This window comes from Grampus griseus (genome assembly GCF_964374135.1).
Source record: "Grampus griseus genome assembly, chromosome: 4".
Lineage (NCBI taxonomy): Eukaryota > Metazoa > Chordata > Mammalia > Artiodactyla > Delphinidae > Grampus > Grampus griseus.
In genome coordinates this window covers 104,022,792-104,039,620 of record NC_138997.1, presented here as the reverse complement: position 1 = coordinate 104,039,620, position 16,829 = coordinate 104,022,792, and positions in this window count along the sequence as shown.

Genomic DNA, 16,829 nt, shown 5'->3' with positions numbered 1-16,829 from the left:
TTCTTTATCTAAGTCTATGAGTCTGTTTCTGTTTTGTAAATTAGTTCACTTGTATAGCAATCCCATTCCTGGGCAAATATCCAGAGAAAAACATGGTTTGAAAGGATACATGGGGCTTCCCTGGTGGCGCAGTGGTTGAGAGTCCACCTGCCAATGCAGGGGACATGGGTTCGTGCCCCGGTCCGGGAAGATCCTACATGCCGCAGAGTGGCTGGGCCCTTGAGCCATGGCCACTGAGCCTGCGTGTCCGGAGCCTGTGCTCCACAACGGGAGAGGCCACAACAGTGAGAGGCCCGTGTACCACAAAAAAAAAAGGAAAAAAAAAGAAAGGATACATGCACCCCAATATTCATTGCAGTGTTGTTTACAATAGGAAAGTGTCTTTTGGTCATGACAGTTAAGAAAGATTCAGGCATGTGTAGGTGAAGGAAAGAACACTCCAGGTGATGGGAGTAAAAAGAGCAAATGACCAGAGATGAAATCAACTTGGAAGATTCAAGAAATAGGTGGAAGCCCCACAGGACTGAAGCTTGTGAGTAGAAGGAAGCATGGAAGGAGAGATGATGAAAGAAACAAGAGTGGCCAGACAATGTAAGACCTACAGATGTTTGACATGGTGGGAGCCTAGAGAAGATGGGAAAAGCTGGAGCAGTAGTCAGCAGGGCAGAACATCAAGGGCCAAAATTGCCCCACTGTGGAATTAGGGCTTTCAGTTATTGTCCTAGTTCAAGTGGGCTGTTGTAACAATACAATAGACTGGGTGGTTTATAAGCAACAGATGTGTGGTTTCACAGTTCTGGAAGCTGAGAAGTCTAAGATCAAGGTGTCAGAGGATTCAGTGTTTGGTGAGGACTTGCTTTCTCACTGATGGCCGTCTTCTCACTGTGACTTCACACAGAGGAAGAGGTGAGGGATCTTTCTGGGGTCTCCTTTGTAAATATACTAATCTCATACACGAAGGCTCTGTTCTCATGACATAGGCCCCCACCTCCTAACACCATCACCTTGGATTTTAGAACTTCAGCATATGAATTTAAGGGGGACATAAACATTCAGTCCATTGTACTCACTTTAACTGGAAACTAGTGAAAAGGAACAAGACTGGGAAAAATTATAACTTCAGTTTTGTTAAGCAGTACTCTCACCCAGATACTATCTAGCCTTTCAATATCTTAACAATGGTCTATAAGGGATGTTCACAACAGACAAGATTTGGGATTAAGTATCAATAAATTGTATATGTGAGCCTGGAATCCAGGCTCAACAATCATGCAGAAAGAGGCAAATTCACAGTTTTGTTTTGTTTTGTTTTCTCCTTTCAAAAGCCCCTGGACACAGAATGTCCTCTGTGAACTAGCCAGGAGAAAGAAATCCGGCTTTACAGTGCATGTAATCTGGAAAGCAAGAAAGGAAACATTTAAGCTGTTATTCAAACAAGTTTCATTCCAATTACTACTTTCCTCTATGTCAACATCAATTATTCTCACTTTTGATGCAGCCAATGCTTGCCAAGGTTATTGGGGGATCTGCCTCCATATTTTTCTCTTGATGTTTTCTTTTTGGGTTGCTTTTGGTTGTGGGTTGTTCTATAGTGTTGTTGTTGATTTTCCCACTCCAGCCAGCACCACAGAGTTGCTTTTACACGTCCATAAAATAAAATGAATGTACACAGGAAAGAGAGCCTTGCTCCAAGTCAAGTACTGGACAACTTAGCTTAATATGCACTCACAGTTTCACAAGTAGAGACCTGTTTATCCTTGTTGCTTAAAAATGCAATGACTGTTTGCTTTGTGACATCCCCCATTCCAGTACTGGGCCCCAGCCAGACAAGGAATGACAGTTCAGGTCATTTTTGCCTTGTGACCCTAGAAGAAACGCTAGTCCCCAGACAACTTTGATGGGCTAATTGCAGCAGCACACGGAGTTAATCACACCACAGTGGGGCGCCTGTCAGCACCTCCATGACGCTATCAGCTGGGCTGTTGAGTCTTCATGACATGGAGAAAAGGGAAGTGAAAAGAGAGGGCTTATGTATTTCCTAATCTGTGGGCTATTAGGCTGAATTTGACCAATGTTCTTGCAGTCAGGTCGGATCCCTTTTTATTCTGTCGTCTTCAATTGCCTTGTGTTATTTTCTTGCCCTATCTTCTAAAAGTCAGGCATGAATTTCAAAATGATGGTCAACATGAATGTTTTCAATGATTAAAATTTTTAAAAATTCATTCAGCTGCAGTTTCAAAACCGTTCTTAAATTGTATGTTCTTTTGTATCTATACTCTGATGAACCCCAAGAAACTGAATTTAAAATTCTGTGGAGTGGTAGTTGGGAAGATGTGGGAAGGTTTAGGAGAACTTCTACTTTGTTTTCAGGTAACAACCAAATTGAATTAAACTCTCCTCTGTTTATTTCTTGCTTTTTATCATATCAAGCCTTTGTTCATAGTGTTTTCACACACTTCTCTTAGTCAGTTCTAGCTACTGTAACAAATTATCAAAGACTGAGTGTCTTAAGCAACAAACATTTATTTCTCACAGTCCTGTAGGTTGGGAAGTTTAAGATCAAGGTACTGGCAAATTCGCCATGTAATGAGATCCCAATTCCTGCCTTGCAGTTGGTCATCTTCAATTAGGTCCATACTCATGACCTAATTAACTCCCAAGGCCCCACTTCCAAATACCTTCACATTGAGAGTTAGGACTTTAGCATATGAATTTTGGAGGGACACAAATATTCAGTTGATAGCATTCCGTTCTTGGCCCCTCAAAACCTGTGTCCTTCTCATATTCAAAATACACTCATTTTATCCCTAAATCCCAAAAGTCTTAACTCATTCTAGCATCAACTCTAAAGTCTAAAGTCCAAAGTCTCATCTAAATTCTAAATATGTAAATCAGGTATGGGTGAGACACAAGGTGTGATGTATCCTGAGGCAAAATTCCTCTCCATCTGTGGACCTGTGAAACTATACAGGTATTTTCAAAATACAATGATGAGACAGGCATAGGTTAGACATTCCCATTCCAAAAAGGGAGAAATTGGATAAAAGGAAAGTGTGATGGGTCCCAAGTAAGTCCAAAACCTAGCAAGGAAAACTCTACAAGATATTAAGTCTTAAGAATAGTCTTCTTTGGCTCAACACTCTTCCTTCCAGACCTACTGGGCTGGAGGTCATACACCTGCAGCTCTGCCAGGTGTAGGTCTCACCCTCATGGCTCCAGGTGTCCCTGTTCCAAAGCTTTCAGTAGAGGTGGTCTAGCCTGTTGAAACCAAGATGATACCCCCACTTTTGAAAATGAAGAGGTAGCCCTGCTGGTCTCTGAATTGCATTCAGGGTCATTCTTCCTTGTCCTGAAGAATAGCTCTGTGGTCTTTCCTGTAAAATCCAGGAAATTCAGCAGCTTTCCTTCATTCCATCCTGCCTCCATCCCCTTCAGTTAAACTGTTCCTGCTGTGGTAGCTGATTAGATCTCTAGTTCATACCCACACTAGTCTCTTTATCAAATGGTCAGTCCACCATATCCTTAGTGTTCTCTTCCAAACATGCTTTCTTATTTTTTTGTAATATGAACAGGCTGACAATTTTCTAACTCTTGAAGTTCTGGTTCCTTTTTGCTGGACGATTTCATTTTTAATTAATTTTTCTCTTCTCAAATTTTGCTATTAGAAGTCATTAGAAACCAAGACACTCCTTCAATGTTTTGTTTAGAAAGCTCCTCAGTTAAATATCCAATTTCATCACTTGAAGGTTTTATCTTGCACTAAACACTAGAACACAAACACAATTCAGCCAAGATATTTGCTAATTTATAACAAGGATTACTTTTTCTCTGTTGCCCAATAACATGATTATCATTTGCATCTGAGAGTTCACCAGAATGACCTTTACCAGCCATATGTCTACCAACATTCTGTTTATGATGATTTATTCATTCTCTAAGAAGATGTACGCTTTCTCTCTCTTTTTTTTTTTTTTGAATCTTCATCAGAATCACCTTCATGAAAATATTGGCTTTCTCTAGCATGCATCTCAAAACTCTTCCAGCCTTTACCTATTACTCAGTTCCAAAGCCATTTCCACACTTTCAGATATTTGTTACAGCAGCAGCTCATTATCCATATCCAATTGTTGCCTTAGCTCAGGCTACTATAAAAGATACCATAGACTTGGTAACTTAAACAATAGACATTTATTTCTCACAGTTCTGAAGATTAGAAAGTCCAAGATCAGGATGCTAGCAGATTCAATGTCTGATGAGATCTCTCTTCCTGATTTGCAGATGGTCACTTTCTTTCTATATTCTCACATGGCTGAGACAGAGATCATCTCTCTTGTGTCTCTTCTTATAAGGGCACTGACACATTCATGAGGGCTCCACACTTATGACCTAATTAACTCCTAACACCATCACATTGGAGATTAGGTCTTGAATATATGAATTTGGAGGGAACATATTCAGTCCCTAACAGAAGAATTTAAAAGGGTTGCCTGATGTCCACAGTTTAGTTAAGATTTTTTGTTCTCCACAGAGTTTTCTTCACACACACACAAACACTCACACTTATATATATGTTTATATATATATATATATATATGTACACACACACACACATATATACATATATATTTTTTTTTGATTGATTTTAATTAAATGTCATCATTGACATTATAAGTTATGGTGGTTTTGACAAACTTGGAGATTTATGGAAAATTGAGTATTTATCCCACATCAACATCAAGATTTTACTGTATTAAATAAGCTATTTTCTGAAACTCTTCACTCTCCAGATTTGTTTGTACACCCATGAGTGGACTGTATTTGAAACAGACACTAGAAATGTCATTGCTGTACCCCACATTTAATATTTTTTTAATTCTTCCAAAAGAATATCTGAGACTCACAGTAAGTCAAGGAGGGAAGAAATGGATATCTTTTCTTATCTGTTTTATACACAAAGAAAGAAAATAACATAGAGACAGAATGACTTGGGGTCTTTAGAAGCAGGGAAGTTGACACTCTTGTTCACTTCTCATCCCTTCATCTAGAACTTAGTATATAATAACTGCTTAATCATTGCTTAATGAATTATTATATTTCAATCAACCAGTTAATTAATTGTAGAAAATATACTATCCCTTACTGTCAGCACTGCTCCTACATTTTTGGTCTCCAAACTTACAAGCTTGTGCTAAGTGCACATAGGCATATAAGTACATAGGTACATGAAATAATGTGTTGCTTTAGGCACAAGCTAACACTGCATAAATATCATCATTTAAAGATTTTGAAAAAAAATTTAAAGAATCAGAATCATTATCGTTAGGAAAATGAGATTTTTCTTTGATGTTCTTAAAATTATAGTATGGCCTTAAGTTGTTTATAAGATACATATGGGAGAAAGAGAAAGGGGACCCATAATGTTTTGGTAATTGTGGCCCCAGAAGTTCTTATTCTGGCTCTCTCTCCATGTTCTTTCTTCACTAGCCCGTGCTTCCTTTTCCTTTGAATTGGAGTGTTTGGGCTCCTTTTGCTGTCAAGGCACCTAATCTAGACTCTTGTGATGCCTACTAAGAGCAGCTTTCATGTCTCGGAAAATTTCTGTGCAAGCACCACCACTAGCTACCTCTAAGATACCAATTGAGAAACCCAGAAGCTAGATGTAGTCTGGTCCCAAGTAAGAGGCAGACTTCTACCCCAGAGGTGTTTATTTTTCTTTAATCAATTAGTGAAGCAACACAGACATACAGAAATGCCAAGGGCCCTCTCCCAAAGCACCAGTGGAGTGAGTTTAGAGAAGCCAGGAGGATCCCCTGGTGAGTCCTGGCAAAGCCCTGGGCTTTCTCAGCTCTGAGCTCAACACTCAACAGCTCACCAAAAGACCTTCCTAGTGAACTCTGTCCCGTTGATATTGGACATTACAGGAAATGATAATAATCAGTCTTCCCGGACCCTGTGGCCTGTAAAACATGGATAAGCATATGAGCTGCTGTCTAGCCAATATTGCAAGGATATAGATGACTTGCAATAAATGGACTCAGAATTAGATACACAGAATCAAAGGTAGAATGGAATGAGCCATCTCTATATTCCCTTTCACTGATGGTTTTCTATCCACTTTTGAATGACTCCTGTAATGGGATCTTACCACTTTATAAGGCTGCCACTTCACTTCTTCAATAATTTTAATTGCTTGACATATCTACTAAAATATAGCCCAAATATATTTTTCATTTATTTCTGATCTGAACTTTATGATTCTTTCCTTCTGCTAACTTTGGGGTTTTTGTGTTCTTCTTTTGCTAATTGCTTAAGTGTAAGGTTAGGTTGTTTGTTTTCTATTCTTCTGTTTCTTGAGGTAGAATTGTATTGCTATAAACTTCCTAAAGATGTTACCAGAAAGCTACTAGGACTAATCACTGAATTTGGTAAGGTAGCATGATACAAAATTAATACACATAAGTCTCTTGCATTCCTATACACTAATGATGAAAAATCTGAAAGAGAAATTAAGATAATACTCCCATTTACCATTGAAACAAAAATAATAAAATACCTAAAAATGAACCCATCTAAGGAGACAAAAGACTTGTATGCAGAAAACTATAAGACACTAATGAAAGAAATTAAAGATGATACAAACAGATGCAGAGATATACCATGTTCTTGGGTTGGAAGAATCAACATTGTGAAAATGACTATAAACCCAAATAAATCTACAGATTCAATGAAATCCTTATCAAACTACCAATGGCATTTTTCACAGAACTAGAACAAAATTTTTCACAATTTTTATGGAAACACAAAAGATCCCGAATAGCCAAAGCAATCTTGAGAAAGAAAAATGGAGCTGGAGAAATCAGGCTCCCTGACTTCAGACTATACTACAAAGCTATAGTAATCAAGACAGTATGGTACTGGCACAAAAACAGAAATAAAGATCAATGGAACAGGACAGAAAGCCCAGAGATAAACCGACACACATATGGTCACCTTACCTTTGATAAAGGAGGCAAAAATATACAATGGAGAAAAGACAGCCTTTGCAATAAGTGGTGCTGGGAAAACTGGAAAGCTACATGTAAAAGAATGAAATTAGAACACTCCCTAGCACCATACACAAAAATAAACTCAAAATGGTTTAAAGACCTAAATTTAAGTCCAGACCCTATGAAACTCTTAGAGGAAAACATAGAGCACTCTTTGACATAAATCACAGCAACATCCTTTTTGACCCACCTCCTAGAGAAATGGAAATAAAAACAAAAATAAACAAATGGGACCTAATGAAACTTAAAAGCTTTTGCACAGCAAAGGAAACCATAACCAAGACAAAAAGACAACCCTCAGAATGGGAGAAAATATTTGCAAATGAAGCAACTGACAAAGGACTAATCTCCAAAATATACAAGCAGCTCATGAGGCTCAATATCAAAAAAGCAAATAATCCAATCCAAAAATTGGCAGAAGACCTAAATAGACATTTCTCCAAAGAAGATATACAGTTTGCCAACAAACACATGAAAGGATGCTCAACATCACTTATCATTAGAGAAATGTAAATCAAAACTACAATGAGATATTATCTCACACGTATCAGAATGGCCATCATCAAAAAATCTACAAACAATAAATGCTGGAGAGGGAGTGGAGAAAAGAGAACACTCTTGCACTGTTGGTGGGAATGTAAATTGATACAGCCACTATGGAGAACAGTATGGAGGTTCCTTAAAAAACTGAAAGTAGAACTACCATATGACCCAGCAATCCCACTACTGGGCATTTACCCTGAGAAAACCATAATTCAAAAAGAGTCATGTACACAATGTTCATTGCAGCTCTATTTACAATAGCCAGGACATGGAAGCAACATAAGTGTCTATTGACAGATGAATGGATAAAGAAGATGCAGCACATATATACAATGGAATATTACTCAGCCATAAAAAGAAATGAAATTGAGTTATTTGTAGTGAGGTGGATGGACCTAGAGTCTGTCATACAGAATGAAGTAAGTCAGAAAGAGAAAAAACAATACCATATGCTAACACATATATCTGGAGTCTAAAAAAATGGTTCTGAAGAACCTAGGGGCAGGACAGGAATAAAGATACAGACGTAGAGAATGGACTTGAGGACATGAGGAGGGGGAAAGGTTAACTGGGACGAAGTGAGAGGGTGACATGGACATATATACACTACCAAATGTAAAATAGATAGCTGGTGGGAAGCAGTTGCATAGCACAGGGTGATCAGCTTGGTGCTTTGTGACCACCTAGAGGTGTGGGATAGGGAGGGTGGGAGGGTGATAGAACAGGGAGGAGTTATGGGGTATATGTATACATATAGCTGATTCACTTTGTTATACAGCAGCAACTGACACAGCAATGTAAAGCAATTATACTCCAATAAAGCTGTTAAAAAAAAAACTTAAAAAAAAGAATATCCCAAAGTGACCTCACATTGTCCATTCTTTTGCCCTGTGGAGGCAAAACAGTTGGAGATTCATCTGTAGTTTTCATAATATCTCTTCAAATATTTGAAGACAGGAGTCCCACAGCTGTAATCCTTCTTCTCTCTGGGCTAAATAACTTTATTCCTCACCCTGATCCAGCGTGGTTTTCACCCTCCTTGCAACTGCTCCATGTGGCCACTAATGAACTTCCAAATAATGGACAGATTTTAGTTCTTGTCATACTGACCCCCCTGGATGCATCTGAAAGGCATAATTACTCCCTCCTTGGAATATATCTCTTGACACCAATTTTTCCCACTTTTCCACCCACCATGGCAGATCACCTTCCTGCACTGGTCTTCCCTGCTTTAATCCCCCAGTAACTGTTGACATTCCTCTGGGTTCTAATCTTAACTCTCCTTTCTTCTCACCTTCTGAACCTGCCCTCTATAAATGCATCTATGCCTATACCTCAACATTTTTTTTTTATACCTCAACATTTTTAAAAAAAATATTTTATATTAGAGTATAGTTCATTAACAATGTTGTGTTAGTTTCAGGTGTACAGCAAAGTGATTCAGTTATACATTTATACATATACATGTTATCTATTATTTTTCAAATTATTTTCCCATTTAGGTTGTTATGTAATATCAAGCAGAGTTCCCTGTGCCATATAATAGGTCCTTGTTGGTTATCCATTTTAAATATAGCAGTGTGTACATGTCAATCCCAAACTTCCCAAAGATCCTCCACCCCCCACCCTTCCCCCCTGGTAACCATAAGTTCACTCTCTCATTTCTCTTTTACAAATAAGTTCATTTGTATCATTTTTTTCAGCTTTCATCTAAACATGGATGGTACCCAAACTTCGTTTCCTCTTTGAGCATCACATGGCCATATTCAGCATCACATGAAAACACCTCACAGGAGTCTCAAACTCAATAAGTGCAAAGCTGAAATAATTGCCTTCCTCACAAAACTGACTTCCTCCTCTTCTGTGTTCTTGCTCTCCTCCTCCTGTGTTTCCCAACTTAATAAATGGCTCTACCATCTATCTCCTCATTTACACAGTGAAAAAAAATCCTAGACGTTATCCTGACCTAAGTCATTTATCCAAAATTTTCCAGCAAATAAGGAAGAAAAAGGAGAGTTTAGATCCAAGACTCCTGTTTCTGAACCAAATGGCTTTTCTTTGTATATTTACTCAGGTAAATATATGCAAATATAACTTTTAAAGGACTTTCAGAGACTGCTTACTATCATATGTTGAGATTAATTTCAGTGACAGATACAATGTATATTTTCATTCCATTCCATTTCATATCATCTTCATATAAATATAGAGCTTTGATCCATACTACAATTGGTTGTGAAGTCTATTTCTGTCAAGGAAAGGTGAGGCAACAAGGCAAAGTTCACAGCTGAGGCCAGGCACACTTTGCTAACAGTTAGCTTAAACAAGGAGAACTTTGACACTTGCAATAAAGGGAAACCTTTTCATGAACCGCTGCTTTATTGAAACCTTGCCCAGCAGATGCAGTTTAAGTAGAAAGGGAATTTCTGCTGCTTTTTATAGGACTGTATGGTTCAGATGTCAACCAGGGTCTTCTTAAAATGGACTGGAAGAGCTTGCCTCTTCGATGTCAGTCTCCATATTTTCACTTATGACAGCTATTTAGGAATTAAGTAACTCTGTTAAGGAAGGCATGATGCCTTTACAGCCTGCAAGCCTGAGGGGTTGCCATGGATTTGAACTTCAGGGTTTCCACAACATTTATAAATATTTGCAGAGAACCGTTTCCTGCTTTGAGAATGACAAAAGTCTAACTTGGAGAGTGAACATTTTAGTGCTGGTCAATTATTTCAGAAGAGTTGTACTTTGTTGAAATCCACACTCAAATATGCTACAACAACATTTTGGGCTTGGCAAGCTTGCCCAATCTAGGAAGTTCAAAATAAAGGCTAAATACTCCAACATTAGAGCTCTCGGCAATGTCGGACAGCACAGTGGGTCCATTACATAGGCTGCCATTTTCTGGAAGCAAGTGGTGAAAATTGGGCATGAAATCCTCTATTCAGGAGAATACAACCTGGTATTATCCTAAAATGCACATGATTAGATGAATGCATTCAGATAGAATAACATTTCCTCCCCACTCCAGCCTCTTAACCTTCAGCTGCCTCACAAATGATTTCATTATTCAGATTTATGAAATGTAACTTATTTGCCTCCTTTTGCTGCCAAAAGTTTGCAAACCATTGGTAGGATCTGCTAGATATTCTGAGAGCGAATTGCCCACTGTCTCACTTTTGCATGAAATATCAAATACATTCAGTCCACAGAAAGGAAATAGTAACCATCATTTATTAAGTGCTTTTACGGTATCACATTTCATACAAAGTTCTTTGCAGACCTTATCTCTTTTAATTTTCATGAGTATTCTGTGAGGCAGGAATTTTTTTAAAAATAAACGTTATACTCTGCTGTAGTCCAAAAAAGACTCAAGATAAAGATGTCCTTAAATTTATTCTCTGAAGGAGTAATTTAAAACTCAGAGTATATAGATAACTCTCTCAAGGGCATCCAACTAAGGAGTTGCAGAACTGGGGATTTTACTCCAACAGACCCAACTCCAAAGGTCATGCTATTTCCACCACACCATCAATAAGGACTGTAATCATCAGCAAAGTGACCAGTGGCCAATAATAGAACTGAGGGTAGAGGGACAGAGCCTGAGTAGGGGGGAAGCAAGAAGCAGCTAACAGATGGAAAACGCAGAACAGAAGTGAGAAAAACCTCTATTTCATATGCACCACAGTGGGAGTACTACTGGCATTTTGTATGCGATAGTTCTTCATCGGGCAGGAGTGCCCCCATATTGCAGGATGTTTCCAAGCACTCTCCTCATACACTTAATGCCAGTAACATCCTCTGTCACTGATACAAAGAAAGACATTTCCAAAGGTGCCCTAAGTGGGCAGCACTGCCTGCAGTTGAGAACACAGCTTAGAGGAAGGGGAAATCTAATCCTAATAATTACAGATATAATTATCCTCATTTTACAGATGAGAAAACTCTAAGTTCAAGTTCATACTCTTGGAATGGAACCTATGAATGAATGACACTAAATGTTTTTCTCTTAACCCAATGACACCATTGTTCAAATCAGTTTGATGTTTCTCTTCTTGCCAAGACCACCATTTCTTTTACCTAAAGAGTTATTTTGTGGACACACATGTAAATCATTTGCTTTCTAGAGTAGGATGTGAGTCTTCTACATTGTGCAGAGCATTCTTCTCATGATAGGTACTCAAATAATCTGCCTAAGTTAATTTTCTATTTACTTGACTAAAGAAAGACAAGATTCTAATTAAAGCAAAACAACCCTTAGTCAATTTCTCTTTGGGAGTCTGAATAAGAAAGACTTCATGAAGTAGGTGGTGATCCAGTGAATATTAATTTTATATGCAATATTAAATTAAGATTAAGATTTTATTTGAGAGGGGGTTGATAGTTTGGAAAGGGTATTGTGATGGAGAACAAAGCAAAGTCTTTGACATTGGAAAGCTCTCGAAGTGATCGCACTTAACTGGACCAAAGGGTTATTTCGAAGTACCTTGAAAGAGTACCTTAAGATTTCTGCAGAGCCCTTGGGTTACACTAAAGAATTGCAGACATCTGTGGCCAATGGCTTGGCTCCATCTTTATCCATTTTGCCCTTGTACATATGTGGCACAAAATGACCATGTCGCAGCTCCAAAACCTCCACTATAGCACATGTTTCTAGTGAGCACTCAAGAAAGCATGAACTCCCAGTAAACATATTACAAAGACAGTAACTCAAAATTCAAAGTTCAAAATGTGAGCCAAATTTCACTAAGGCAAGGAAGGGAATATTCATGCTTTCTCTAGAACATTAGTATAAACTACAAACCATATTACCTGTCATCCAACTTTTAATTCAATCCTAAATTATCAACCAGACTCTGATCCCAGACTCCTCCATCTGTCCCTTCTCTGACAAGGTCCTTGTTTTTTATTTCCTCTTTACTGGTTGGCCTATATTCGCCCACCACCACCACCCTAAATGTGTGCTTTGTTCTTCTCTGCCCTACTTTTGCCCTGGAATGAAGCTGCTATGTATGGGAGTTCCCAGGCTCCCCTACCCTCTGACTTTCTGTTCGGTATAGCCATTAGGAGGGCCAAGCAGAAAACCGGAGGATATGTGGAGAGAGTGGTGGGATCATTTATTCTCTCCTGCTGCCTCCCTAACTTGCTGATGTAGGTCTGGCAGTAGCTGCATCCCTCCTGGAGCACAGTTAACACAGACATTTCTTCCTCTACGATCTGGCTCTGACTGGCTCTTTAATATTGCTTCTTTCCCTGGATCCTTCAGACCGAGGGGTAATAATGGTCACCCACTATTCCTAGTCTCTGGGTGCCTTAACTTCACTTGCTGGTTCCCTTAACCCTGCTTACAACTGGATAAATTGTTTCCCTTTGTTAAAGTCTCCAAAGTTGAACCATCTGAGAATAATTCATTTTTTCTGTAAGGACTCTAACGATTATGTCCTCCCTCCTTTACTGTCGATCATGCCCATCTAAAATCAGCAAGCTCTTATTGATCCCTACCATTTTCACAAAATATTCATACCATCTTGCCTAGAAACCTGGTTGACCCTTTCCAAATTCACTTTTCCAAAACCTTTTCAAGGGGAGGATGTTTTATCTCATGCCTCATGTGGCTTAGAAGCAGGACTAACTGTCATTATATCCTTCAAGCCATTAACCGTCTGCATACACAACAAAAGCAAAGGAACCTATATAGCTTAAAAGAGTAATGCCATCCTGTTTTAACTCCATCTTTACCAATTTGTTGCTGTCATCTACTGACCTCCAAGTTACTTCTTCTCATTCATTTAAGCTTTTAGCTGCTAATTCAATCTTCTTCCACAGCTTTACTCTCATCCTCGTTTTAAGTGACATTAGTATTTTATTCACTCATCCAGCAAATATTTATTGAGCACCTACTGACAGCCATGTTCCAGCTGCTAGGAATGCAGTGTTGAGTGAGACAGGTAAAAGCTCCTATTCTTATATACTAGTGTGAGTATGGATGAGGGAGTCTATGTGGATTAATTATTCAAACTTTAGCCTAACCATTCTCACAGATGACTATGTGAATGGGGCGCGTAAAATTGTGTAATACAGCAGCCCTATAAACCTCTTCATCCCTCACTTTTCTAACCTCCAGTGACTTGTTTTCCACTTGACTTTACCTCCTACGTTTTCATCACCAGAACCTCCACTACCTTCAAAATCTCAAATTTAAATATAGAATTCTCTGATCCGCTCTTCTATTTTGGGGGTCACTTACTCTAGTGACCCTCCTATACGTCATTGTTCAGTTTCACTAGACCTCCAATCTATTGATCTTACTGTTTCTCACTATCCCTTAGCTTTTTCCTTTCTTCAGTACAAGTGGGAGAGCTGAATATGAGACTCCACATTAAACCAGAGATTATCAAGGGGACTAAGGTTGTCTCAGGTCACTGGGACTGATAACATGACTTCTTCCCTTTGTCCACCAGTGCAGGGGTAATAGTGCTTTGAGATATTGATAGTCTCTGGGTAACCCCTGTTTAGTGCTTGGCAACTCCATCACCTGTGTAACCAAAACCTTGCAATATTCTTTCTCTGTTTAAATCCTTGAAGTTGTTTTTGTATTCTTCTCTAGACCCTTACTAAAACACAAAAGGCCAATAAGACTGAAAAGATATTCAACTTCAATAGTGTCAGGAAGAAATGAAAATTAAAACAACATGTCAACCAAATTAACGATAAATAAAAAGTAGTTGACATGATGATAGAATTAAACCCTCATTTAATTCTGCTGAGAATTTAAATTGAAATAACAAGTTGAAACTTAAAAATAATTAGTATTCTTATATTTGTGGACGTTTGTATAACCAACACTTTACCTCCTAATTAAAAAAACTCTTGTCTCCTTTGAGCAACAAATGATTGTCCAAGAATTGGCATATTTAAAATAAAAAAGAGTAACAGAAATAAAAAGAGAAGAAAAGGAAAGAAAATAAAGGAGATAATCTCAAATGACCATTAACAATAGTATAGATGATAAATTATTATATATATTATTTTGTCTCTAAGTGGATTATTATAGCAGATAAAATGCCTGAGATACAATTTCCCATGGAAAACATGGATTAAACTTGGAAATAAGTTAAATAAGTTAAAAAGTCATGGAAGAATATATAGAATATATATCATTTATATAAAGATTAAAAAACAAGCAAAATTAAACAACATATTGTTTATGGTAAACATATGTGTCATAATATTATTTATAAAAAAAGAAGGATAAATATAGTAAATAACATAGTACTGGGTTAAGACAGATACCCATAGGTGAAAGCAATGGTATTTCTAATGCCCTAGATATTGAGCTGGATGGTGGATTAATGGGTATTCATTTAATTATTATGCTTCATAATTATACACACGTATACATATATACATATTTCATATAATTCTCATATATATCAGATCATTTGCCTTATTTTTATACTGCCAGTTCTCAGACTGGAATTCAGGAAACATTGACTCTATAAAAGTAGGTCTTTTCTATCCCAGATAGCTCACCATCCTATAAAACAGGAGTCCCCAAACTCTGTTTTATGGGTCACAGACCGGTATGGGTCCATGGCCTGTTAGGAACTGGGCAGCTCAGAATGAGGTGAGTGGTGGGCAAGCCAGAGAAGCTTCATCTGTATTTACAGCCACTCCCCATCACTCACATTACAGCCTGCCTCCTGTCAGATCAGTGGCAGCATTAGATTCTCATAGGAGTGCAAACCCTGCACGTGCGAGGGTTCTAGGTTGCGCGGTCCTTATGAGAATTTAATGCCTGATGATCTGAGGTGGAGCTGAGGCAGTGATGCTAGCACAGGGAAGCAGTTGCAAATATAGATTATAATTAGCAGAGAGGTTTGACTGCACAGAGACTGTAATAAATCAATTGCTTGCAGACTCATATCAAAACCCTGTCTGTAAGTGGCAAGTGAAAAGATGCTCAGGGCTCCCACTGATTCTGTCATATGGTGAGTTGTATAATTATTTCATTATATATTACAATGTAATAATAGTAGAAATAAAGAGCACAATAAATGTAATGCACTTGAATCATCCCAAAAACCCCCTTTGGTCTGTGGAAAAATTGTCCTCCACAAAACCAGCCCCTGGTGCCAAAATGGTTGGGGACTGCTGTTATAAAACTTGAATATTCTAAAGATGCATTATTTTTTATCATCTTTTATCCTTGGTTCATTTCAAATTCCATGCCACTGAATGTGAGAGACTGTTATCTCTCAGTGGTTAGTATTTACCAGCTCTATGCCTCAGTTTCCTCATCTAAAAACTGAGAAGCTGACATCATGTACCTCAGGTCAGGGAGGGGTTTTGTGAAGATTAAATCAGGTAATTTAAGGGAAGGATTTAGCCATGTCTGGCATAGAGAAACATTCAAAATATAGTAGCTCTTTTTTATTATCTTATCAAATATAAATAATGATATTCTTATACAAAAATTAATTCAGAGAAAGCACAGCATGGAGATTGTTATGTACAGTGTGGACATGGCAGAGTTTTTTTCTGAGAGGGTCCCTTATATGAGAAGGAGCACTGGCTTACATGGTCATGGGGTCAACATCTCTGGTAAGCTACCCAAAAGGCATTAGCAAGACTATTTATTGCATGACCATGATCTTTGACAAAGAACATCCAAAATGCAAGCAGAGAAGCCAGAAGGAAATATTTTTGTGGTCATAATTAAAGTTTAAACAAATAAATTATATGCCATTAATGAGATTCCATCTCTACCTCCAAACACATGGGCATTAGCTTTGTCTCACTGTATCTTCACTTCCCAGTCTATATAACAGCTTAAAAGACTGGACTCTGCAAGCAAACTGCCAGAGATTGTGTCTGGGATCCACTGCCAACCAACTCTATGACTTAGTAAACTCTCTAAGTCTCAGTTTTCTTTTTTATAATATGGCAACACATAGAGTGGTTGAGAAGATTACATGGCATGATGTTTATAAAAGTCTTTGCCCAATAGCAGATATTCAAGTGTTCAACAAATGTTTTGGCTGTCACCAATTTTTATGTCCGTCATGGCAGCTACTTGAAACCTGGGGGCCACTTCTCATTTGTCTTTATAATTCTAGGTCCCAGCACATCCAATACATAGTGCTTTGGTGACTTTCATTCTTGTTGATCACAGAGAACCTGGTTAAGTCTTTAGTGGTCATGTGAAGCTTATTAAGAAAACCCTTTGGAGTTCATTGGTGC